At 37.3% G+C, this 23,529-nt stretch overlaps 1 protein-coding gene across 4 annotated transcripts in view; it reads left to right on the forward strand.

Moving 5' to 3' along the window:
• LOC138702818 (glutamate receptor 1-like) overlaps positions 1–23,529 on the forward strand; it is a 789,302-nt gene that overhangs the window by 706,419 nt on the left and 59,354 nt on the right. The gene's annotated exons all lie outside the window — the stretch shown is intronic.

A 23,529-nucleotide genomic window follows, 5' to 3' on the forward strand; every position in this document is an offset into this window, starting at 1 on the left:
AGTGGTGACAAATTGTTCTCATAACATAGGCTAGTCACTATTCGCAATAATAATAATACTTACTTACAAATGGCTTTTAAGGAAGCCGGAGGTTCATTGCCGCCCTCACATAAGCCCGCCATTGGTCCCTATCCTGAGCAAGATTAATCCAATCTCTATCATCATATCCCACCTCCCTCAAATCCATTTTAATAGTATCCTCCCATCTACGTCTCGGCCTCCCTAGAGGTCTTTTTTCCTCCGGCCTCCCAACTAACACTCTATATGCATTTCTGGATTCGCCCATTCGTGCTACATGTCCTGCCCATCTCAAACGTCAGGATTGAATGTTCCTAATTATGTCAGGTTAAGAATACAATGCGTGCAGTTCTGCGTTGTGTAACTTTCTCCATTCTCCTGTAACTTCATCCCTCTTAGCCCCAAATATTTTCCTAAGCACCTTATTCTCAAACACCCTTAACCTATGTTCCTCTCTCAGAGTGAGAGTCCAAGTTTCACAACCATACAGAAGAACCGGTAATATAACTGTTTTATAAATTCTAACTTTCAGATTTTTTGACAGCAGACTGGATGACAAAAGCTTCTCAACCGAATAATAACAGGCATTTCCCATATTTAATCTGTGTTTAATTTCCTCCCGAGTGTCATTTATATTTGTTACTGTTGCTCCAAGATATTTGAACTTCTCCATCTCTTCAAAAGATAAATTTACAATTTTTATATTTCCATTTCGTACAATATTCTCGGGCTAAGCTGAAGTATTTTATTTTCTTACTCGAGAGGATTTCTGTACTAAATCAGGTTTTAAAATATTATTCACTTCCAACGTACTTAAAATATGATAGTAGCTCTAAACATTTGTTACTAATTGTTACTGTACTTTTTATTGGATGCTGCCCTAGAAGTGCCATTGTTTTCAATTTTTATGTACATATTTCCATCTCAAAATGTGTTGCTATATTATGTATTGAAAATATCCCTCTTTGTAAAGAATCCTCTGAATTGGCAATGATAATGTTCCTCCCCACAACACGTACGTTAGAGCCGTGCCTGGTGACGAATTCGAAGCTGTTGTGTGTAATTCATATTCATATTTTCAATTGAGTGCATAATAATTTTTTTACTGTTTATGCCTTTTAAACAAGCGCTGAACAAAATTAAATACAAACGGTGATACTTCAAATACTATAAAGAAGCCAGTTGTCACGAAGCAAGTGCCATGAGAAAGACCTTGTATTACCTTCGAGACACTCATTTTTACATGTAACCACTTTTGATGTCTTTCTTATTCTATTAATATATGTAACATTTCTGTGAAGATCTCACCATTTTCCTAACCCACATTTTAATAACCCCATCCCATTCTACTTTTTAACCACCTCAGCCTTAATTATATTAGGAAGTAAGAAGCCAAAGAACAGATACATTTCAAAAGGTAAATAATAAACATTTTTGGGAGGTTAAGTGCCCTTAGACGAGGCTTCTTCGCTTCGTGGGAGTTGAGAGCTTATCGTAACTGACTCCTCCTTCAAGGTTTCATTTCCTAGCCCAGCGTTTCTCAAACTACGGTCCGCGGACCACCTGTGGTCCTCGAGGTCTGCTCTTGTGGTCCTTCAAAAGAGACATAAGAAAAAATAAAATTCAAACGAATTGCGTATTACACCATAGCTGAAAATCTCAGAGTTTGGAAATAACAGAATCATGGCAATCGCCTTTCACTTTTTCTCCCAGTACTGACACCAATAATAGAACATGCCAAATTGGATCTTTACTTGTTGAAAATCGGGCATGTTTCTGCATCATTATTTTTTATTTCTGTTTTTCCAGATGACGATAAAAGACATTTTAGACTCCGCTTATTTTAAAATCCGGGCGAATCAGATCCAGAAATTCAAATTACAATACCTTTCTAATTATATTTTTTTGCAGCCACTCACAAGTAACTTACAACAAATTCTGTGCATTGTTGATTCATCGCTTGCCCGTTAGCAGTTACTTGTTTGAAATCCTTCTTATGTGGTACACGCTAGCAGTTGTCTGTTAAGTAGTGTCCATTATACATCTTTGAAAAGAAAGGAACGTGACGATACGCTTCATTTAGGCAGCTGTGTGTGAAGATATGAATATCGGTGATTCTAGTGCCATTGAAGAAATATCTAGCCCTAGTGGTAGCTATTCAAAGCAAAAATACTTCCGTAAATATGACAAGAGTTATTTGGAACTTGGATTTACTTGCTGTGGCAATGAATGAACCAAAACCTCGGTGCGTTGTTTGTTACGAAGTGCTTTGAAACTAGTTTATGAAACTCACGAAATTGAAACGGCACTTAGAGACGAAACACGCAAGTGGAAAAAGTAAACCTGTAGAAATATTAATGTGAGTACCAACATTTATTTATTTTTTAAATTAACAGTTAAAATTATCCAAACCTTAATCGACGAAAAAAACGAAAATGAATTTTATTCTATTAATATTAACTTAATTAGTTAATACTAATACAAAATTAATTGAAATAAATTAATTCTAATTAATTAATTAATTCCGTTTTAAAATATAACTATACTGGCATTAAAATATGCTACAAAAATGATAAATTTATTTTCGAAGGGAACAAAAGTAAGGTGGTCCGCGGAACTGTTCTGACTTAAAAAAGTGGTCCCCACTTCAAGAAAGTTTCAGAAACGCTGGCCCTAGCCGAATATGAAGCAACTAACATGGGATCCATGGCAACCGGTAGACCTCCACCTTACATAGCAATCTGTTCCACCTAGTCAGTTTTATATAGTCTTTTTTTCTTTTGCTGATAACTTTGTTGACATAGACAATAAACTCTGATGTTGAGTGACATATGTAGATATCTATACAAGACAGGTTCAGCTACGACATGCATATCGACTGCAGGATAAAAATAAAAGGGCTGCAGTACGGCAAATGTGATTTGTTCGACATTCCGATCTGAGACATCAGATATGCCAATATGCATGGTTATATTTATGATGGAGAATCACATGTGATAGCTTTGGATTCTAGGTCAATCAGGGCCTATTCAAGCCAAGCAGGAATGTCGTATGGAGCTCTGGAAAACAGTCATTGAATCGAAGCAAAGAAAAACTGCTTGTATCTTCATTAAAATAAAAATAATAATAATTAGTTTTGCTTTCTCAATATATATGTGTTTTCATGACATCAATGATAAAATTAACGTGTATTTATATCGTATATTTGTTTTATTCTTATTGTCATTTTTGCTTAATTCTATTAAATGATACCCTATAATTTTATATCTCTTTATGCCCATGTCGTATGTTATCATTCTCTTATACCGTGTAACCTCTTTTCTATTATCCATATGCTTTCCTCATGTCCCTTGCGGTTATATTGCCCTATTTCGACCTTTCCAGCGACAACAAAACGAAACTTCAACGTGCTCATAATTCATGTGTACGTTTTGTAAGCAATGTTCGCAAATATAGGGGAGAGTTGGGTAGTATCGGACATCGGGTAATATCGGACGGTGCGTTTTTTTCATCTACCACCATATGGTAATACCTGAATGACATGGTTACGTTTCTCTATGCGACATTACTGAAACGTAACCATGTCAATCAGGTGCTATCATCGTGTGGTAGATGAAAGAAACTCACTGTCCGATATTACCCGATGTCCGATACTACCCGACTCTGCCCTAATCCTATTACCCCTTCCCTGCAAGCAATAGGTTCACTTAAACTAGATAAAAGAATAAATTTACATTCACGTCTCCTTCTCTTCGAAATCTTTAACTTTTCTATTCCTTCGTACCTGTCTTCACTTATCTTTAACTTTTCCCATCATCTTTCACACGCTCTCGTCATGAAACAACACTAACAATACCATCCCATCGCACCTCCTCATACTTAACCTCTTTCACAATAGCCCTGCCAAGACTCTGGAATTCGCTACGTGCTACCATCAGCGAGTGTTGTTTAGTCAAGTGTCCGAAGACAGGTCTCAACCTTACAAGTGATACCAACAAGGCATCACTTATGAGGCAAATATAGTCTGACAACTTCAAGTGAAACCCCGTAAAACTTCTGGAATCTCTCTCGTTCTTTCTCTCTCTCCCTCGCTCCTCGTCATTCAGTCACCAATCACCACGTAAATATCAGAGAGGGTGTGAGTGGGCATCGCGACCATTAGAAGAACCACTCTCCAGTATTACCACAATAACGGATTCTTCATTTTTGCCTCCACTGTCGGCGAGGAAGGTTCCATTATCCTAGCATTGCAGGCAACTAGTCAACCTTTTAATGCTTTTGTTAGCAGGTTTGACAAACTGTGAGTGGACCTGCAAGTACATAGTGCATAGTGCTCTCTCCCTCCCCCCAGTGCTTTCTCACTTGCTCCTCCCCAAGACAGCCAGCGCTCACGTAACTCGGTCAGGGTTTCAGTTCGATTTGTCAATCTATAGATTCAGGAGATATGGGGTAGTGTGGCCAGTTTCCATCCCCTTCCATTGCATACATCGCTGACTTCTTTCTCTGACACATATCGTCAAGCGAGATGTACTGCCTCACAACAGAAGTAGTCTACATATCAGCGAGAACCTCAATCCGAGGATGGACGTCGAAATAAAATTGAATCCAAAACACAAACTTTCTAGGCACCAGGTCAGTAACTGAGACTCGCTCAGACATGCGTACTTGTAAAGGTCTCTTATTCCAGCACAAAATACTTCAATTTCCAGTAATTTCATGCCTACATAACTTTTATAGGTTCAATTCGTGCTTCAGTAACTAATTCTTTACTTTATTCTTAACTACTACAATAAATTTTACTAGTCTTCATTAATCAGGTAGGCCTACAAATATTTTGGTACTTACATTTATTTGTAATATTGTAATACTTACTTACTGGTTTTTAAGGAACCCGGAGGTTCATTGCCGCCCTCACATAAGCCCGTCATCGGTCCCTATCCTGAGCAAGATTAATCCATTCTCTATCATCATATCCCACCTCCCTCAAATCCATTTTAATATTATCCTCCCATCTACGTTTCGGCCTCCCTAAAGGTATTTTTCCCTCCGGTCTCCCAACTAACACTCTATATGCATTTCTGGATTCGCCCATACGTGCTACATGCCCTGCCCATCTCAAACGTCTGGATTTAATGTTCATAATTATGTCAGGTGAAGAATACAATGCGTGCAGTTCTGTGTTGTGTAACTTTCTCCATTCTCCTGTAACTTCATCCCTCTTAGCCCCAAATATTTTCCTAAGCACCTTATTCTGAAACACCCTTAACCTATGTTCCTCTCTCAAAGTGAGAGTCCAAGTTTCACAACCATACAGAACAACCGGTAATATAACTGTTTTATAAATTCTAACTTTCAGATTTTTTGACAGCAGACTAGATGACAAAAGCTTCTCAACCGAATAATAACAGGCATTTCCCATATTTATTCTGTGTTTAATTCCCTCCCGAGTATCATTTATATTTGTTACTGTTGCTCCAAGATATTTGAATTTTTCCACCTCTTCGAAGGATAAATCTCCAACTTTCATAGTTCCATTTCGTACAATATTCCACTACTGCTTTGATACCAAAAAGTTTTCAGTGTTTTTCCTTGTTCAGTGAGTCTCCGTTCTGCATCGTGCTTACCACACTGGTTAGGCGACCAGCATTGTAAGAAAATGTAGTGTTAGTCCAAATGAAAGCCAAACATGTGGTCGGTCAGTGCCTCAAGTAGAACAAGACACCCCGGACATTGTTGAAGGGCGAATCTATTGTGTATTTTACAACCCTAGACTTGAGTCTGTTAGAATAGGTGGAGAACCCCGACGTTCTAGACTTGCCATCTGCTGTTGGGGTAAAGGTTAGTGTAAGTACAGATTATATGATTTTGTTGACATTTCTTTAAATTCGTGTGTATAAAGGTTTATTCATACATATATTATCTATATATAATTTGAAATGGTAGTGGAAATACGGGAAAATGGCTGAACGAATTTTAATGAATGACCCCTCATTTTGAAGCTTGAAATCCCACGATTTTCAGAAAAATAGTAACGTTCAGTAAAGCGTTAGTTTCCCTACATAATTTTCCTATTTTCCAAAATCCATCTTTCGTCAGTTTTGAGAAGTTAATGCATTTCAGAATAAAACAAAACACACACTACAACAAACAATAGGCTATTACACGAAGGCCATGACCTGCAGGATTCCTGGCATATGTATTTAGAGTTCAAATTCAATTGGTTATTAAAAACTTCAAGACTTACTAAAAATAATTTACAGGTCTGATTCTGTGGTGTGTAATTTTCTGAGTAGAGCTGTGTATTGGATATTAAAAATTGCAGAACTTGAGATGGTTTGATGACATTATTACTATTATAAATTAAATACTATTATAGTTAATGCTATGATGTGACTATTTTTAATTAATTATTACATAGTAATGCTATATTGATGATATGAAAGTGAAACGTTTTGGGGTTATATAAGTAGATGTAGAGAATAACTTAAATTAGATCTTCACATCTATAATTTACAGAGTGGCAGCTATTATATAACTACAAAACTTGCGTAAGATAATAATATTGTTATTAAAAATAAAATATTTTTTATAGTTTTTAATCACGTGGGGTTGGGTCTTTTTCATATACTTAATGGCGGTGTGGTGTAGATATTTATATGCGTCAATATCTTCAGTATTGGCTCGAGAGGACGCAAAAATTACAGTTCCTAAGAAAAGACCAAAAGGTATTACTTACTGATAAAATAAGAGGCCTACAAAATTATGTAGTCTCCCGATCATTTCAGCAAGATCTCTTAGCAGGATAAAATGATTTTACCCTCTACATTTCAAGCTCTACATGCAGCAGCTATACCAAGATGCTATGTCTATTGTTCGAAAGCATAGCAAACCTGGTATTTTTTTAACTTTCACCTACAATCCATAATGACCTGAAATAGCTATTGCTTTACTTCCACATGAAAAACCCACTGATCGTCCTGACATTGTTACTTGCGTTTTCGCGTTGAAACTCAAAAACCGAAGGTGGTATATTCAAGAAAAAGTATTTGGCATTAAAAAAACCATTTAGAGGGAGTATGTTTGATTATTATGGAAGCAAATAACTTTCAAAATGTCTGGTATTCTTCATTGAAAATAAATCTGAAAAATTTTTATTTGAACGTCTAACGAACTTAGTTTGCAGCATTTGCTGCACAAGCCACTAGTTAGTATTATCAGAGTGCTTCATTGGAGTTAAATCGCTCGCTTGAACTCTGTCGAGTGTTCCACCCTCGAGTGAGATACGATCGGTCGTGATACTCTCGTAATAAATAGGAGCACAGTACTAGGTCATCTCACCGACATGTCTTATCTTGTATGGAAGGCGACAGATAAGATACACATATGTTTTGCTCACACGGTAAAAATAAGGCTTTATTTTCTGCGTTTATGACAAACGTTTACTGGAACGTACCAAAACAGGAACATGAAGTTATAAATAAAATAGTATGAAAAACTTCGATATACAGTTATTATTGCTAATTAATAATTATTCAATATTTGATTTACCACATATATAATATGATAGGTCCATACATAGTGTTCCGCCTATATACTGCGACAATGTAGAAACGTTTTACAAAATATTATTGATATAGCAGTAGATTAATAACAATATTAGTACAGATATAACGTCACAGAAAATATAATAAAACGAATAATCATGCTGCACAACTGTTACAGACGCAAAGATTGATACACTAATTATTAGAGATTATTATTATTATTATTATTATTATTATTATTATTATTATTATTATTATTATTACTAGAAAACTTGATACAGTTCTCGCATTATCGTGATTGTGTTCTCCGTTTATAATAATTACATTTACAGCCAATAACATCAGATGTGGCAAAAAACAAAATCACTCCTGTGTGGGGGGGGGGGGGAAATTATCTACAACATTTATATTACATTTTAAAGCAAGTTTTGTAGTTGTACTATGGAGAGGTTAGTTAAACACTGCAAAGTTTTGAAATGATAAACATCTATGATGTTACTACACAGTTCATCACTGTAACAAGAACGAATGTCTAACGCTCGGCTTATACCGTTCGAGGATTTATCGCTCGTGACAATTTTATCCATCATGCATGTGCGCTGCCTATCGGATTATGCTATGAACTACTTGGCGCTCGAGCGAAAACGTCCGATGCAGATCTCTGGTATTTATTCTTAGCTTATTCTTTAAGGCCAACCTCAAAATCACAGACAAATGGAGGGACTCCAGAAAGGCAATCAACATGACGTCACACCTTCTGTTAATAGGACGGACACTCACTTGGCAATATCAAAATCCCACCGTCATGGCTTTGTGTGTCACAGGTCCCTAGGGTAAGGTTCGGACAACCTACACTGTCCAGGATGTTTCTATGTCCCTGTGTATGAGTTATATTGTCTGCAGCTCTAAGACATTGGGAATGTTGTAAAACTTACAACGGAAATATATACATTCTACCTGCCGGAAGTTCACAAAATTAACGACAAAGCACAGCAAAGTGTGCTGCAGCAGTGCTAGGCGCAGAATGTGTGCTGCGTTCTTTCTTGTTTCGTCCCATGAAAGTTCTTGAATTCTCTTCCGATGAATAAGCATCGTGCAAACGACACGCAATGCTAAAATTGTGTTGCGGGCTTGCCAGCTATATTTCTTGCATTTCCATAGCAAAGAGAAGGATGTGGGTACAAAAACCGAGTTCCACACTGACTTGATTACGAAGTAAGAATGGGAACTGTTTTTAACGACTTGTTCGACACGAAGGCGGTGGCTTTTGCGAGAGTTGCTAATTTGAATATTACGACCACAGGAGGACATGTTATCTGCATAGGGGAATATCACCTTATTCAAGTTCGGCTTCTATTCACCTTCTTGCATACAGTGTGCCAATTGTGAAACTGCTTGAGCCCCGCCTTATAACCCCGTGAACGAAGTGGACAGCTGGGGTCCTGCAATACTTACTTACTTACTGGCTTTTAAGGAACCCGGAGGTTCATTGTCGCCCTCACATAAGCCCGCCATCGGTCCCTATCCTGAGCAAGATTAATCCAGTCTCTACCATCATATCCCACCTCCCTCAAATCCACTTTAATATTATCCTCCCATCTACGTCTCGGCCTCCCTAAAGGTATTTTTCCCTCCGGCCTCCCAACTACCACTCTATATGAATTTCTGGATTCGCCCATACGTGCTACATGCCCTGCCCATCTCAAACGTCTGGATTTAATGTTCCTAATTATGTCAGGTGAAGAATACAATGCGTGCAGTTCTGCGTTGTGTAACTTTCTCCATTCTCCTGTAACTTCATCCCTCTTAGCCCCTAAGAACCTTATTCTCCAACACCCTTAATCCCTGTTCCTCTTTCAGAGTGAGAATCCAAGTTTCACAACCATACAGAACAACCGGTAATATAACTGTTTTATAAATTCTAACTTTCAGATTTTTTGACAGCAGACTGGATGATAAAAGCTTCTCAACCGAATAATAACAGGCATTTCCCATATTTATTCTGTGTTTAATTTCCTCCCGAGTGTCATTTATATTTGTTACTGTTGCTCCAAGATATTTGAATTTTTGCACTTCTTTGAAGGATAAATCTCCAATTTTTATATTTCCATTTCGTACAATATTCTGATCACGAGACATAATCATATACTTTGTCTTTTCGGGATTTACTTCCAAACCTATCTCTTTAGTTGCTTCAAGTAAAATTCCCGTGTTTTCCCTAATCGTTTGTGGATTTTCTCCTAACATATTCACGTCATCCGCATAGACAAGCAGCTGATGTAACCCGTTCAATTCCAAACCCTGTCTGTTATCCTGAACTTTCCTAATGGCATACTGTAGAGCAAAGTTAAAAAGTAAAGGTGATAGTGCATCTACTTGCTTTAGCCCACAGTGAATTGGAAACGCGTCAGATAGAAACTGGTCTATACGGACTCTGCTGTACGTTTCACTGAGACACATTTTAATTAATCGACCTAGTTTTTTGGGAATACCAAATTCAATAAGACTATCATATAAAACTTCTCTCTTAACCGAGTCATACGCCTTTTTGAAATCTATGAATAACTGATGTACTGTACCCTTATACTCCCATTTTTTCTCCAATATCTGTCGAATACAAAAAATCTAATCAATAGTAATAATAATAATAATAATAATAATAATAATAATAATAATAATAATAATAATAACAATAATAATATATACTGGGTGTTCATTTCAAAGTGTGTCATGACGTCACTGTTGTTGGGTCACCGATTTGAAGCGAGTTTCAGTTTATATGTTAGAGAAGTTGCCTATTATTTAAGGCGTTCTTCAATCTGAACTTGAGAACGTGTACGGTATAACTTGAACGTCGTAGCAACAGATGGCGGTCTGTACGGTCTGTGTGCTACCATAACCTCTTTCGAACTGTGTTTTGCGCTGGCAAGTCGTACGCAGGGTATTTGTTATCATCGGTTGCGTACGGCAACATTCCACAACACAAATCAAATGCTCCGTGTCCATGTTGACCGTCGAAGTTAATGTCAACAAATACGTAAGTAATCGTCTTAACCCTCTCCCCATATCCCGACAGTACGTATTTCCAAACAGTTCACATTCCTGCCACTACCGGCGTTACCGTACGTATCGGCACGTACTCTTCAGAATGAACGCTGTACTTGCTACCCAACTTCTCTGCCTCTTAGATTATACACCTGGGCTGCGGAAGTGTAGGGAGATTGAATTCTCTAAGGCTCATCAGCTAGCCACGTTGGGACAGCAATGTCAGTCTACAATTATAACAACAGGTCGAAAACAACTCGTTCAAAAGCAGGCTACATTATCCAGATCCCATGTCGTATACTCGTACGTTATTTAGAAGCATACACCGCCATAAGCTCGTCTAACATATTGCTTACAAACTTCGAGTCGCATGATATGGATTAAAATTTCTGTAAGCCGGCAATAAAAACTTTATTATAGGAGAGGGCATCATTAAATAAATTGGGCACCGATGATAGATTCCAGTTTTCGTCCGCGGTCGCTCTGGGGGGGGGGGGAGGCGAACAATTCAATCGAACAGACTGCATTAACGTTTCCAGTTCACTGAGATCGAAATGAATTGAAAGGTTCAGTGGGAGAGCGGGCTAACCCACAAGCGGCGGGGAGAACTTGCAATCTGCATAGCATTATTGCAACTCTCATGTTGTCACTGCTGAGATGCGATGTGTGGTACTGGACGGGCAGTGTACACACTGGAGTGGGGTAAGGAAATGAATTGCTTAGACATCAGAATAGTTGAACTGGTAATGGAAATTACGGGAAAACTGCTGAACGGATTTTAATAAATGATCCCTCATTTTGAAGCTTGGAACCCAAAGTTTTTCAGAAAAATAGTAGTTTTCAGTGAAATGTCAATTTTCCTACATCATTTTCCTATTTTCCAAAATCCATCTTTCGTCAGTTTTGAGAACTGGATATTAGAATAAAACAAAACACACACTACAATAAACAATAGGCTATTACACGAAGGCCATGACCTGCAGGATTGCTGGCATATTTAGAGTTCAAATTCACTGGTTATTAAAAACTATAAGACTTACTAAAAATAATTTACAGGTCTGATTCTGCCGTGTGTAATTTTCTGAATACAGCTGTATATTAGATATTAAAATCTACAGAACTTGAAGTGGTTTGATTACATTATTAATATTACAAATGAAATATTATTATAGTTAATGCCATGATGTGACTATTTTTCATTAATTATACATATTAATGCTATACTGATGATATGAAAGTGAAACGTTTTGGGGTTATATAAGTAGATCTTCATTTCTATAATTTACTGAGTGGCGGCTATTATATATATAACTACAAAACTTAAGTAAGATAATATTATTAAAAATCAAATATTTTTGTAGCTATTAATCAAGTGGGGTTGGGTCTTTTTCATATACTTAATGGCGGTGTGGTGTAGATATTTATATGCCTACAAAATTTTGTAGCCCGGGTTCGATTCCCAGTCGGGGCAAGTTACCTGGTTGAGATTTTTTTTTTTCCCGGGTTTTCCCTCAACCCAATATGAGTAAATGGTGGGTAACTTTCGGTGTTGAACCTCGGACTCATTTCACTGGCATTATCACCTTCAACTGCATTTTATCCAAAAATCTGATTTGTCAGAAAATACGAAAATCTAGTGCAGTTAGATTCCAGAGGGTGGTTTTACTACTGAAATTAAGGCACACAAATTCCACTTTGACTCCAAACGAGTTCGGGGCAGAAGAAGATGTCAGATGATAGTCAACAGTAAGATATATGGATCATATGAGGAGACTAAGAGGAAGGCAGAAAATACGAAAGATAGGAGAATGATGGGTTTGCAGTGAAGGACCTGCCCTTGGGAAGATAAGTATGAATTAATGAAATATATCATCCAAATAATTTTTGAAGTAAAATTTTGTGAATGAAAATGTAATTTGTTTTCCATATAAAGGAATTTGGCGACATCCTTTCGATAATTTATAATTTTTTTTCTCTATTTTCGATTGAAAATGATTGTAAAAATCTTTACAGCCTATTTCAAGTAAATCAACTTAGCATTTTAGTATTCTATCTGCATATTATCGTGTGACTTCACTCCCTGATAAAGGGGAATGAGATCCTTCCTGTGTTCAGGAGAAGCACGCCGTACACCTCTTCTTCGTTATAAGAGATGCTGAAAACAAAGCAAATAAGCTTCTGCAACATTACAAAAGCGTACTGGCGCATCTTCATGCTTCATTCGGTACGAAAATGAAAATAAGACTAAGGCCCGCAACACACTTGAAGAGTTTTCTCTAGGGAGAAACGTGTTGCGAGAAAATTCAAAGATTGATAACATGGATTCAAATGGACGTCCACACACTGGAAGAGATTCTCGTTCGAGGCAAAAACCTCGCGAGTTTCTCGCTGGAATCGGTAGCTCAGCGAATTCTCTTCACACATTTATCAAACATATTTGACATTTATACTTTTTATGACGATTGAATGTAGAAAAAGATATCACAGGTGGCGATGAATTGTATTGTTTTTATTTGAAAATGAGGAAAGATGGCTGATAATTGCAGTCAGAAACTTATCGAACTTGTACGATGTCACCCGTAGGCCTATTTATATGATACACGGGATGAAAACTATAAAAACACGAAACTTAAAGAAGAAATCTGGAGACAAATGTCACATTATCTGAAAATAAATAGGGCTATATTTTATTTCGATGAGATTTAATAGTATTAATTAAACATTTGAAATAATGTATCTGTATGTCTTGACAGTTTACATAATTTTAATCAGAACATAGCAAAGAATTCTCTATCATATCATGAATGGCAAAAAACTGAGGTCCATTCAACCTGAAATAAGGCCTATACGTATCATCATTCAAATCGAAACCAGTGTCCAAAACTCGCCCTTATTTTCGTAAGATACAATGAGATTTTCAGATATTTCTGGCTTTAATTTTAGGCCTACTTCTTCTTTTCATTAACAAAATATGTTCATGTAACTCCATTTCCTCATCATCTGAATACTCAGATTCAACATAGCGTTCGTACGTAATTTGTAAAGTACGACAATATACGTAAATACATAACCTATAATATTTCCCCCAACGAGTGATTACTATAATCAGAAAAATGCTTTCTGCATGAAGGCAGTGCATAGATGATCATAGCGAGGTAGCGAGAACTCGCCAAGTGTGTGGAGGAAGGCTCTTCGCCTCTTTCTCGCAACACATTTCTCGCTAGCGAAAACTCTTCAAGTGTGTTACGGGCCTTACGTGTGTTTGGATGTGACAAAATTTCTAGGACAGCAGGTCTGTTGGAGTTACGTCACTCTATCACGAACCCTCTGAATTTAAAATACATCTGTGACGGCCGGCTAGGGATGGAAGGGAGGGAGCGCACAAGCTTTGGTGTTTTTAATAAAATGGGCTCGTCTGTATAAATGATATCAGAAAGAATTGGGCTGCGCGATTTCGTAAACAAGCATTTCTATGTGGCATAATAATTTCCGGGGGTTGTTATATCACCGGTTTCCATATCAACAAATTTCAAAGACAATTCAGTATGTAAAGACTTCGTGAACTGGAATAAACATTTTTGTGGAGGTCGCTGGGCCGTGCACGAATGATTAAAACATCGGTCGGCGCTGTAATGATTTCCTCATACCTGATCCCCGACGGTGTTAGCATGAAGTCGGGTCACGTGACGGCTTGTGACGTCATATTACGCTATCTTCCCAATCTCTTTTAACGATTAAATTGATGCGAGAATGATAACCCTGAAAAACATGCAGTGTACGTCATCGGGGAAAACAGCATTCTCTGTTTCGCCATCTAGCCTGGTTGTGTGAATCTGTTATCGTCATCGGTGGTCCATGTGGTCATGGTAGCCTCGGGACTGAGATTAATAAAATCCTTAACATGGCTTCCTTAGGAGGAAATTAAAGCTGTGTGTCCCGTTTCGTAGATTTACGGCGCGTTAAAGAATGCTAAACTTGTTCCTGATAGGGGAATGCAGGTATAGTAGCCTCGTTTAATTAGGCAGCGGCATTCCTTTTAAGATTTGTAGGTTTTTATTGCATTAACCGATAATAAAATGAAAATGCGACGTTGTCACGTCTTGTTTGTTGCTGCTATATATTAATATAACATGGAACAAGACACACTGCTAAAATTTGCAACTCTGGTTTATACACTCTGCGTGGAGTATTGTAGCGGCCTTGAAAAGACTTGACAATGGACAGCGCGACATAATTAAAATTATCGAAACTACAAAGCTTCCGTCCTCTTTGACACCGCTAGCCTACTAATTGAACGTGGCTACTTTACAATATGTCGGCCACTTCTAGCTCACGTTGGATTTCTATGCTGAATAACATCTCCGTGGTAAACGTCGTTAAACTACTACTACAATATTTCAAGATGCTGTCTGCCGCATCCAGGTTCAAACTGGAGATCTTGTTTCAAATTGAGAAAAAACGAAGTACGACTAACAATGGACAAAAAGACATTGGTGAAGTTTCTCTGGCCATTAGTGTTTTATCAACAGTAATCTCACTAGAGGTTTTGATTTAACTAGAGAAAATCAAAACTCGAGTGGGATTTAATTGACTATTACACGATTAGAATAAAGTATATAAAGATTAGAAGTAACAAAGTACTCCAATACAATAAAATATTGACTTACGAAAATACAAAATTGTCTTCAAATTTGTACCATCTCAACATTGTAAATATTACGCTAGTAGATGGCAGTAGTGTGTTATTATTAGCTCTTGTCTTGATATCAGTTGTGCCAACTATGGAATCTTCATTGAACTCTGTGGACGGTTACTGGTCAAGAAGGCTTTGTTGATTCAGTTTCATTTTTATTAAAACAGTTGCATTCCACTTCAATTATCCCGATCCCAGTAATCGACGTCACTTGACAGATGATTTTCAATAAATCTTAGTATTAAACAATCTCTGATACGTGACTGACTATCCATAATATCATATAGCAGAAGCTATAACATAACCTAAATAATATAAACGAGTCTTAGAAAAGTTTTGATTAGGGATGATGAAATAAACAAGAAACGTTTTAATTAACGATGATGAAATAAAAAAAACAAACATGAATAATTTTAAAAGAAACAATTATTGAAAGTACAATTTTCAAATTTGGATGTTTTAGTGGTTGGTGGTTCAGTTGATGTTATATTGGACGTGTGCGTAAAAGAAGTGAACTCGTTGGTGTACATGGTGTATCCCTCAACTTATTCAGGATTTCCGAATGGTGCTCTTCATATATGACCAGTGATCTTTATTAATTCTTGTTCTTGAATGCCAATACGAGTCATATTTGAAACTGCTGTGCATCGACTGGAGTGGTTTGTAATTTTCTGTTTTTTGACGTCCAGACCAGTGCAGTTTGAAATGTTGGCAAACAAAGAAACAAATGCTAGGGTAAGGTAAAGGATCTCCGTAACATGCCATGAAGGCACTTGGGGGGCATGGAGGTAGAGCCCCATGCTTTCCATGACCTCGGCACTAGAATGAGGTGGTGTGGTCGGCACCACGCTCTGGCCGCCTTTTACCCCCGGGAAAGACCCGGCACTCAATTTTTATAGGAGGCTGAGTGAACCTCGGGGCCGTTCTGAAAGTTTGGCAACGAGAAAAAATCCTGTCACCACCTGGGATAGTGATAAAAATAAACAAATGCTAGGGACGCGATAAAATTAAACAAATGCTAGGGACGCGATAAAATTGTGCGTAAGCAGCCATGATTGGTTGAAAGACGTCCTTTCGCACCGTTTTATTGGTCAAAAGTTGTGTAACGTAGTAAAAGTGTAATAGTCTACAGTAATCTCACTAGAGGTTTTCATTTATCTAGAGAAAATCAAACTCGAGTCGGATTTAACTGACTATTACACGATTAGAAGGAAATAGCCTATATAAAGATTAGAAGAAATAAAGTACTCTACTACAATAAAATATTAATTGACTTACGAAAATACTAAACTGACTTCAAAATGTATTGTTGTACCATCTCAACATTACAAATATTCCGCTACATGACAGTAGCACAGTCTAGTATATACAGTCACGAAGCTTGAGTGAGGTTGCTAGGAACAATAAACTGTGCAGATACTATTTCGCATTGTCTGTAATGAGGCGATAGTAGCGATCCTAGTGGTTAGCAACTATCTATGGATGTATATTTATTACACACTGAGCTTCGTTTAATATCATCAATGCTTCAGCTGATAATTACATCAAATTAATCCACCTGCAGTCGACTCAAATCCGACACCGCTATAATGTCGGTGGGTTTACTTACTTACTTACAAATGGCTTTTAAGGAACCCGAAGGTTCATTGCCGCCCTCACATAAGCCCGCCAGCGGTCCCTATCCTGTGCAAGATTAATCCAGTCTCTATCATCATACCCCACCTCCCTCAAATCCATTTTAATATTATCCTCCCATCTACGTCTCGGCCTCCCTAAAGGTCTTTTTCCCTCCGGTCTCCCAACTAACACTCTATATGCATTTCTGGATTCGCCCATACGTGCTACATGCCCTGCCCATCTCAAACGTCTGGATTTAATGTTCCTAATTATGTTCAGGTGAAGAATACAATGCGTGCAGTTCTGTGTTGTGTAACTTTCTCCATTCTCCTGTAACTTCATCCCGCTTAGCCCCAAATATTTTGCTAAGCACCTTATTCTCAAACACCCTGAACCTATGTTCCTCTGTCAGAGTGAGAGTCCAAGTTTCACAACCATACAGAACAACCGGTAATATAACTGTTTTATAAATTCTAACTTTCAGATTTTTTGACAGCAGACTGGATGATAAAAGCTTCTCAACCGAATAATAACAGGCATTTCCCATATTTATTCTGCGTTTAATTTCCTCCCGAGTGTCGGTACGTTTAGACTTCTTAATCCTACTTCGGTACTGTTTCACTGATAAAAGACTCCCATTGCAGAATATGTAAGAAAGATAGCAGATCTCTGAACTCGTATATGACTTTGACATGACCACGCAGTACAATGAAACCTACAGCTGAAGATGACCAATTATGTCTTGTGTGGCAAGGTAGCCACCATATCGATTTTCAGAGCATCTTTTATCCCTTTATAGCATTTTTTCCACATTAATCAACGACATACTGAATGAAGAAAACTTCGAAATATGTATTATGTGACTTTCTTGTGTTAAATTTTAACGTACCTTGTTAACATGTTTCGACCTATTTTGGGTCATCTTCACAACTGGTCATTGTTGGTCTTGGCGCTTCTTGTTTCCTGTGTGGGTGCGTTCGTAGTGTAGAGTCAAAGAGTGTATGTGTTTTGAAATTGAGTTGTGTGTTGAGAATATCGTTGGGGTGTGTTTTCGTGTGTCTGTATATTTCATATTGTTCTAGTGTGTTGAGTTTCTGGCTTTTTGGTTGGATGTGCAGTATTTCCATGTCTGTGTTGATGTCTCTGTAGGTGTGGTTAGTATTTGTGATGTGTTCTTTGTAACGTGTTTGAAACGATCTGCCTGTCTGTCCTATGTAGAAGTTGTTGCAGGTGTTACATTTGAGATTGTATACGCCTGTGTGGTTGTATTTGTTTGTTTGTGTTGTTTGTGTGTTGAGATGTTTTTGTAGAGTGTTATTTGTTCTGTATGCGATGTTGTAGTTTAATTTCTTGAATGAGGTTACAATTTTATGTGTTTTTTTGTTTTTGTATATTAGTGTGATGTAGTTTTGTGTTCCTGTGTTTGTGTTGTATTCTTCTGTTTTTTGTGGTTTTGTTTTGTCTTACGTATTATGTTGTCTATTATGTTAGGGTTGTATCCGTTTTCTTGTGCTATGTATTTGATTGTGTTTAGCTCTTCGTTGTAATCCTGTTGGTTCATTGGTATGTTGAGTAGTCTGTGTACCATTGTTGTGTTGTGTTTGTGTTGTGTGGGGTGGTTGGATGTATTGTGTATATGTGTTGTTGTTGTTGTGGGTTTTCTGTATACTTTGAATGTTTGTTGAAATTTAACACAAGAAAGTTCTTATCATACATATTCCGAAGTGATACACTGTTAAAAGTTGTGTAATCAAGATGTATAGAAGAAAACTTGTCTAAAAAGGGACGAATTAACCTGTAATTTTATTTTAATTATGGACCAACATTATAAGTTTAAAAATAACTTTGTTCCTTCATTAAAATAGTCATATAGAATTGCGTACGACATAGAGTTCGGTCGTACTCGTACAATTAGTCAAAATAGTCATATGCGTATGTCTATAGTACATATGGCAACCCTGGGTCGGCGGGCCTAGCGTTCACCTCAATTCAAGAAAGAAACGAAAGAATTGTGTGCGAACGAAAAGGTGATTGCTACCGAATCTGAAACGGAAATGTGTGTTGCTGCTATTTGAATGAACCACGATTTTCGTACTTGACACATTTTTATAGGAGGAAAAATTTTTATAAAGCTCGTACAAATATTTTAGTTGTCATGGTGATTCGACAGAGAAATAAGTAATGGTTATATTTAGGCGTTAAACGCTTATTCTGTTGAACGGTCAGCCCTCCAGCATTCATTTTAACCTTTAAAATGACACCAGATATCTCGTGTAGATCGTGCGCCATTACATGTGACATGCCTTCACGGACTCTCTTCGCCCTCGTCGAAGTTCAATCCGCCGCCACGCCGTCCTTGAATAATTTGCGTGTTTGTTTGTACTAAAATTTCGATAGAGGAATATGCATGTCGTTAGTAGGATGCACCTATTAATTTCTCATACTATCCCGGCGTCACTTTCCTCCCAATCTACTTAAAACTCAATCCATCAAGGGTCCAAACCATTAGTCTGCTTGATTTGTTAAACAAAACCAATCAAATTCTCCTCATGACGTCACTCTGATGCCCGCTTCCGGCGTCGTCAAATTTACCACAGAAATGCTAATACATAACTTTGGGGAAGAAGCGTACAAGTCTCCATAAAGAGAACAAACCCAAGAAGAGAATGGAGTGGCAGACATTGTATTCATCGCGTCTCGAGCATCGAGTGGTTTTTGTCATAGCGTCTCTGCTTGCCCGTGGATAGTTTTGTTCAAATACTGTATATTACTTCACCGGAAATATTTTTTTCTTAGGCGCCAAATGAAAAATTGTTTTAAACAAAAGTTGTTTCAGCACAAGGGCAATAATTAATGTATACGTACATCTTTCTTATAACCTTGTTCATTAAGGAGGTAGGAGCGTTGACTACGTTTCTTTAAATGGCAACATATACTGTAGTTTTTATTCAAGGAATAATTTAACCACTTCAAGGCCTGTTCAAAAGTTCTAAGAGGCACAAAAACGTAACACTTCTCTTTTCTAATTCGCACTATATTAAAAATAATAAATTACAATTTTAATTTGTGTTTTTTTCAATCTGTGGGCTAAAGCAAGGAGATGCACTATCATCTTTAATTTTTAACTTTGCTCTAGAGTATGCCATTAGGAAAGTCCAGGATAACAGAGAGGGTTTGCAATTGAACGGGTTACATCAGCTGCTTGTCTATGCGGATGACGTGAATATGTTAGGAGAAAATCCACAAACGATTAGGGAAAACACGGGAATTTTACTGGAAGCAAGTAAAGAGATAGGTTTGGAAGTAAATCCCGAAAAGACTAAGTATATGATTATGTCTCGTGACCAGAATATTGTACGAAATGGAAATATAAAAATTGGAAATTTATCCTTTGAAGAGGTGGAAAAATTCAAATATCTTGGCGCAACAGTAACAAATATAAATGACACTCGGGAGGATATTAAACACAGAATAAATATGGGAAATGCCTGTTATTATTCGGTTGAGAAGCTTTTATCATCCAGTCTGCTGTAAAAAAAATCTGAAAGTTAGAATTTATAAAAGAGTTATATTACCGGTTGTTCTTTATGGTTGTGAAATTTGGACTTCACTTTGAGAGAGGAACATAGGTTAAGGATGTTTGCGAATAAGGTGCTTAGGAAAATATTTGGAGCTAAGAGGGATGAAGTTACAGGAGAATGGAGAAAGTTACACAACACAGAACTGCACGCATTGTATTCTTCACCTGACATAATTAGGAACATTAAATCCAGACGTTTGAAATGGGCAGGGCATGTAGCACGTATGGGTGAATCCAGAAATGCATATAAAGTGTTAGTTGGTAGGCCGGAGGGAAAAAGACCTTTAGGGAGGCCGAGAAGTAGATGGGAAGATAATATTAAAATGGATTTGAGGGAGGTGGGATATGATGGTAGAGAATGGATTAATCTTGCTCAGGATAGGGACCAATGGCGGGTTCCTTAAAAGTCAGTAAGTATTATTATTATTATTATTATTATTATTATTATTATTAGCAATAGTCCATGATACTTAATAGGGCCAATCACTGACTGTAGCCACTGGTTCTTAAAACGTATCAGTTCTTATTTTAATGCAAACCAAACAAAGCCAGATGCATACATTCGGAGCGATAAACAAACTTCTGTTGGCTGGTGTTGAGATACATTCACAATTGCCAAGATTCATCCGCACACAAAAATCACACTGTGACAAAATCGCTATTATCTGTCACAGCGATTTTTTCCGAAGCTGTCACACCCCCTGCTCTAAGTTACACACATTCACTAAAGTAGTCCGGCAGAACGACGACCAATTGAGTCATAATGTCGACCACTGGGATGGATGGCAGCACACGCCGGTATCCGTCTTACAAAGTCATAAATTATACACAAAAACTGGCAGTAATTTATTGCCCACCCTCTGCAATTAACGTGTAAACCGCCGTAAGGGGACGGGGGTGGTGCAGTTGACCTCTGACATTACGTGTGGCAATTAACCTGGCGCCGCGCTGTGAGAAAAACCGTCAGCTGTTCCTCCGGAATACGCACTACTCTGCTGTCTCCATGGCAACAGTGTGTACAGAAGGAAACCGGCTACACTGGATCGCTTGAAGCTTGCAATCGGATTAGTTACAGTAGTTTAAAAAGACGTTAAGAATGACAATTTCTGAATTCTGAAGGCTGCCTCTATTTGTAGAAGCAAGACGGAACGCAGTTCGATTCTTGGAGAACACTGCGGGACATTTATAATTGCCTCATTTTACTGGAAACGTGAACTTCGAGATTTGATAGATTTTTTTCGAGTATTGTTACTACCGAGAAAGTCTAATTCTGAATTATTTAACTGTGGTATTAATTTTCAAATTAATTCATTTCTCTGTAATGACAGTTACTTTCATGGGTGCGTCTGAAGGAACGAAGAACAATACATTCACTGTCTCTTCTGTTTAGAATCATGCATACTTCTACTCCGAATTATCTGTTACCGCACTCTTCGAAACCGACATCAAGCACTTCTTTCTATCCCTCATCTAGAACGTCTTTATACTCATCTTCCTATACTGTAGAAATACCTGGAATTCGCTACCTAATGACGTCAGGAACTGCCGGACTTTATCACAATTCAAAATTAAATTGGAAAATTTTGTCTTAGTTAATGTTTTTAGGTATTGCTAGAAATACTGATTTGTGCTTTTTTTTTCTTTCTTTTTTTTTTTAATCTAGATAAAATTGCAAGTTTCTTGTTTATGTTAGTTAATTAGTTAGGATACAATTAATTATGATACTTAATCACTCATTTAAAGTTTGTGTGACTGCAACCTGCGTATATTTTTGTGTGGCTTTACTTTGTTTATAGTGTTTTTTTCTCTCTCTTTTATTTTTTGTGTAGCTTTATTTTATATATAGTGTATTTTTCTCTGGTTTTCTATATTATTGTATTTGTATTCCTGGTGTTGTAGAAGAGAAGGCCTGATGGCCTTAACTACACCAGAATAAATAAATAAATAAATAAATAAATAAATAAATAAATATTACAATTTCAAACAACTCATTGGCGTCAATTTGATGTGTGAATCATTTCGACTGTCAATTCCGTTGTTGTCTCGGGAACTATAAAGGCTGGTTCACAATAAACCGGAAACGAAAATGACAACGAGAACGAGAACGGGAATATTGTTAAAATAAATGTATTTAAATGTGAGCATTCACAATTAACTATTGTGAATGCTCACATTTAAATACATTTATTTTAACATTATTTTCGTTCTTGTTCTCGTTGCAGTTTCCGTTTCCGGTTTATTGTGAACCAGCCTTAATGCTTTTCACGCGACTTAATTCATAGCTTTCACTTTCTTCGTGTCCACAATATTTTTTCCGGGCACATATAATATTGAAATTACCGCCACTAACAACGATACAACTTGGCAACTTTGCTTAAGCGCGAATGGCTCGTGTTGTTTTGGGGGGCTAAAAAGCCATGACCTTCAAGAACGAAGTCGCATGAAAAGAATCGCTTTGATTATGAAGTTAACTAGAAGGCTCCACCACAGTTCAGTATATACAGTCGCGAAGCCCAATACTTAATAAATATGCATACATAGCTAGTTGCTGACCACCAGGATCGCTACTATCGCCTCAGCACAGACCCTTTCCCGAGCAGACGATAATGTATGTTCGGGTTTTGTATTTCAGCGTATCGGCTTAGTGAATTATTATGTTATAACTTTATTGCGTATCATTGCTAAGTTTTATTTAGTGTAATGTGTCCATAAGTTCCGTTTACTTCTTGTTGCATAATATGTTGCAGAAATAATTACAAAACTGTGTTATTTTAATGTGAAGAGAATTTTACGTGGTAACATAATCTGTTCGCGTCAACATTTTAAGTTTAGAATGGAAGCTATTTTGAGGTTTAATAAAAAAGAATTTATATTGTGATTTAATATAGCACATCTACCTTCCTTGATAAAGACAGAAAATTTACCATACCACTCCTATGCAATTTGTGTACGTACGTTTGTTACTTCGTCTCTTAGGTAGCAGATAAATACAATAATTCTATACTCAATATTGTAGTATTAAAATACAGACA

This window comes from Periplaneta americana, chromosome 7, assembly GCF_040183065.1.
Source record: "Periplaneta americana isolate PAMFEO1 chromosome 7, P.americana_PAMFEO1_priV1, whole genome shotgun sequence".
NCBI classification, from domain to species: domain Eukaryota; kingdom Metazoa; phylum Arthropoda; class Insecta; order Blattodea; family Blattidae; genus Periplaneta; species Periplaneta americana.